This window comes from Patella vulgata, chromosome 1 (assembly GCF_932274485.2).
Source record: "Patella vulgata chromosome 1, xgPatVulg1.2, whole genome shotgun sequence".
In the NCBI taxonomy this organism is placed as follows: Eukaryota; Metazoa; Mollusca; class Gastropoda; family Patellidae; genus Patella; species Patella vulgata.
Window position 1 is genome coordinate 7,259,807 of NC_065879.2, and position 4,959 is coordinate 7,264,765.

At 39.7% G+C, this 4,959-nt stretch overlaps 1 long non-coding RNA gene across 1 annotated transcript; it reads left to right on the forward strand.

Moving 5' to 3' along the window:
- The first annotated feature begins 205 nt into the window (after positions 1 to 205).
- LOC126815569 (uncharacterized) lies at positions 206 to 4,454 on the forward strand. Its single transcript, XR_007677981.2, has 5 exons — positions 206 to 291; positions 1,051 to 1,255; positions 2,493 to 2,627; positions 3,542 to 3,668; positions 4,339 to 4,454. It is a non-coding gene; the product is annotated as an uncharacterized LOC126815569 (long non-coding RNA).
- Positions 4,455 to 4,959: the final 505 nt, after the last annotated feature.

Below are 4,959 nucleotides of genomic sequence, written 5' to 3' on the forward strand. Positions count from 1 at the left end.
AGTGGTTGAATATGTTATTGTATTTTTATATATATATTTATATCTAGCGAATTAGACAACAAATAATTTTATTAGAAATTTAATCATTAAATTTAACGGTGCATTGGCTACTATTTATCAGAAATATTATTAATCGCGTTGATTTAATACAGAACATTAAACTTTTTCATTGTGATTTTAATATTAAAATTACCTTCCGTATATAAGCTATTTGTGAGTTTAGATATTGAGAATGCCGAGATTACTTGAAGAGAACACAACACTGTCATGAGGTCCGGCAAAATGGAAGGCGTAAGTAAATTATCTTACATTGGAATTCAAATATTTAGTTGTGTTAGACAAATGAAATGAAATAGGTTTATTGCAACAACCCCTTTAATGATGGAGACGGCTATACGCATTGGTGTTATTAGGGAGAATTTCCGCCGATTAATGATTAAATTATGAATGGAAGTCGAACAGAAAATCGGAACCTAATCCAATAAACATCGTATGCTAGCGATGTCATCGAGCGTTGATTATGATCTGGATAAGTTAATTAATATCTAATTAATAATTTAGATAACATTTCAGGCCTTTTAAAGAAAGACCTGCAATAGGCAGATTTAGCTCTTGCATAATGTATGTTTAAATGGCAAGGGTTCTTTAATGTCCCATTCGAACGACTAGACACTGTTCATTGCCAGGTCCACCGTCTTAAACCTTACTGGAAATCCCTAAGGAACTTTCTCGGCCAATACCGTGATCGAACCAGGAAACTAACATTTAGTGAGCCAGTTCCTGACTCCAGGAACTACCGTAGAACTGAAGAACTGACCCTCTTTGTAGGGGAGTTGGATGGACGAATGGTTAGCGCGCGTTGTATCATAAGCTCTGTGATTGAGTCAACTGGCGTGGTTTCGATTCCCCGTGGCAAGGAGTAGGTCGCCTGTCCAACCTCGTGGGCGTCCCCCGGTTTCCTCCAACTGCTAAGCGAATTATTGAAATAAAATTAAAAACCATGCACATCATTCCTTGTCAGATGAATACAATGTGTCGTTTTATTTGTAGGTAAAGATATTGTTGGTTCTGTGTTTAATGCTGGAAAGCTGTTACGGCGGCTGGGTTAATTCTTTTGATTATTATTTGAATTTTCAATGTCCGACGGGCCAACAGATTGTAACAATATCAAGTTATCACAACGATTATTACGAGGATAGGAAATGGAGTTACCAATGCCAAGACTATGCCACACTGGGCTCCTGTACATGGCACGGTAAGCACAATGTAACAACAACAAAAATCCGTGAAAAAACGTAAAATATTCCGGAAACAAAAATTACAAAGAAAATTTCATCAGTATTTGTTTTTCCTGTAATTTACAAAAATTTCTTTAATTAACATAAGTTCCATTTTTAAATACAGAAAAGGAAATCCTGGTAATTTTTGTTTCCTGAGCATGAAAGTGATAAAAAATTTATTGAATTAACAATTCGCTTTTTACGCGTGTGTGAAATAGCTTTATTTAACTTCCGCTTCCACCAAAGTAATATTGAAGTCAATCTTTATACGCAACCTCTTTCCGCTAATATAAAAATACGAAATATCCTAATCGAAAAACGAGCGTAAGGTATCAAAAACCGGTACGTGTCAGTGATTGGACCGGTTAGAGGCTTTCAGATGTAAGTGTGTGGTACTATGAGTTTGCAGGTATAGGCTATATAATCAAAATATAAATAGAGAGAGAGAGAGATAGAAATGGGGTTTAACGTCCACTCGACACAAACTAGGTCATTTCAGGACCAACACATGGTTCAATTTTATTTCAATAATTCGCTTGCGCGTAGGGTTCTTTAGCAGTGGGAGGAAACCGGAGGACTCGTAGAAAACCCACGAGGTTGGACAGGCGACCCTACTCCTTGTCACGTACAACCAGGAATTCGAAACCACGCCAGTTGACTAAATTACAGGCTTTATGATACGGCCCGCATGTGCTAACCATTTGGCCATCCAACCCCCCAAAATATAAATAACAAATATGTCAATGGACATTTTGAAGAGGAGAACGCTAGATCGGCGATGGTCCTGCACATTTTAGCACATATGACGTCATATATGGATTGTGGGTTAGGGTTAGGATAGGGGTTAGGACATGCAGATTTCGTCAAAGCCTGAAGATGTAAACAGGACTATCCCCAACCCTAACCCTTACCCTAACCGTAACGCACAATCCACATATGACGTCACATGTGCAGGACCGTCTCCGATCTAGCGTCCTCCTCTTGGAGAGGGTATTAACGTCCTATTTTTTTTAACCGACTTGGCATTGAACGCGACGCAGAACCTACCGGTGTGAAAAACCGGGGTCCCATGTACATGTGGAAGAAACATAGAAATTCGAAATAACAATAAGCCGCATGCCAGTCTTCATTAGCTTGGCTGGTTCAAAAAGAAATAGTACGTTAAAGACCCATTTTATTTTATTTTAATTGTTATTAGTATTGTTATTTCAGATAGAGTTAATAGTTATGATAATGTGATGAACTTCAAATGTCCAGGCAACGGTGCAATATGCGGATTCAGGGGTTCGCATAGTAATTATTATGAGGACAGGGAATACGGCGTCAAATGCTGTACACTGCCCGAATGTATGTATTTAAAATTATCCATTTATGCAAAAGCTAAATCTGCCTATTGGAGGTCTTTCTTTGGGCTTGAAATGTTATCTAAATTATTAATTAGACATTAATTAACTTATATAGGCATTAATCCACTCTCGATATCATCGCTAGCCTGCGATATTTACTGGATTAGGATCCGATTTGCTGTTCAGCATTCATTCATGATTAAAACATGAAATGGATAATCAAGACTATGTTTTTTATCCTACCGACTTTAGTAATGATGATCAAGGCTAGGCCAAAAATTCAATGGTTGAATTCTGAGTTTAGAGTGGATGAATTTGACTGAAATTTTCAGTAAATTCCCTTTACATTATCCGCCGTGCTTTCCCTAGAAGTATCAGCCTCTAGTCTTTCGTTTGGGACGAAAATCCAAGAACCGTTGATATGGAGTTTAACGTCCTACTGTTCTGCTCCGAACAGGGTTAATGAAGACGGGCATACACCATACAGTGTGCTATGAGGGAAATTTTGCCCGGACAACGGCACCACGGCCTACTGTTATATTGAATTCCGACTGTCAAGTGATCTTTTCCGTGCACGCAAATGTGCACGCTCGGTATTTCGTCCGATCCGAACGACTAGACAGGTGTCTTTGCCAGGCCCTCCGTCCTGCATCAGTGACAAGGGGGGACCACGCCCGTTGAAATCTAACAAAGAGTAGGGTGTAAATCACATCGTGGGTTTTCTCTCGGTCCTCCGGTTTCCTCCCACTGCTAAAGATCCCTACGTGCAAGCGAATTATTGAAATAAAATTAAACCATATGTTAGTCCCGAAATGACCTAGTTTGTGTCCAGTGGATGATAAACTCTCTCCCTCTCGTTATCCCGGTTGATGCAGATGAGTAGGACTTCAATTCATCTTTTTTTTTGTATTTCAGTATTCCCGACAGAATTATCTTGTGAATGGTCTGGCAAAGTAAATGGATATGATCATACCTTTTATTATGGTGTACCGTGGCATAGATACATACATGGTATTTACAGTGTTCACAGTGATTGGTATGAGTAAGTATAATAAATTTAAACATCATGTAATATCGAACATTTAAACATATCATATAACCAGACATATTGAACAATTTACAGTAACTCACAATATGATTCATTTTACAGTATGACTGATTGTCTCTCATTATGGGGGGTGGGGGTGGATGGCCGAATGGTTAACACGTGCGCGCGCTGTATCACGCGGTCTGTCATTGAGTCAACTGGCTGGGTTTCGATTCCCCGGTTGTACGTGACAAGGAGTAGGGTCGCCTGTCCAATCTCGTAGGTTTTCTCCGGGTCCTCCGGTTTCCTCCCATTGCTAAAGACCCTTACGCGCAAGCGAATTATTGAAATAAAAAATTGAACCATGTGTTAGCCCCGAAATGACCTAGTTTGTGTCGAGTGGACGTTAAACCCCATTTCTCATAAAATCCAGATTTTAGTAATTTGATTGGATAATATTAGATTGATTTTAGTCCTTAGCCAATCAAAACTGAAGTATCTACTAAAATTGTATTTTATCTTTAGTTAAGATTTCGAGAAACAGGGCCCTGGATTATTATGCAACAATGGATACTGAACTGAAGAAAATACCACTAGAACATAGCAATAGATGGATCACCCCCTTTAATATCTACCAGCAGATGGGTCACCCCCTTTAATGATCATGTTTTCTGTTTATTTTCAGGGATCGAGTTTTTCAATTCTATGTATGCAACAGATGGCTTTGGTAATAATTCTTTGAATTTGCTAACCCGTCTTTAAGAGATTGTTAGAAAATAAAAATATCTGTTAAACATTTTACATTGTGTTGTTTTTGTTCATATTGTTCAAATTTAATACGTGATGTTCCAGCAAGAGCGGCGTGGTTCTCCCTTGTCAGTGATGCAGGATGGAGGGCCTGAGAAGGACAGCTGTCTAGTCCTTCGGATGAGACGAAAAACTGAGGTCCCGTGTATATATTGGAATGCACGTAAAAGATCCCTTGGCAGTTGGAATTCGATATAAGAGTAGGCGATAGTGCCGCTGCCCGGGCAAAATTTCCCTCATAGCACACTGTATGGCGTATGTCCGTCTTCATTAGCCCAGGTTAGGAGCAGAATAGTAAGACGTTAAACCCCATTTCATTTCATTTCCAGCAAGAGCGTGGCTAAGTGGGTAAGACGCTGGGTAGCTAGCCTGGAGGTCGGGTGTTCGATCCCTGCATTGGCCGAGAAAGTTTAACCAGATTTTCCGGCGTGGTTCCCCCTTGTCAGTGATGCAGGACGGAGGGCCTGACAGGAACAGCTGTCTAGTCGTTCGGATGGGA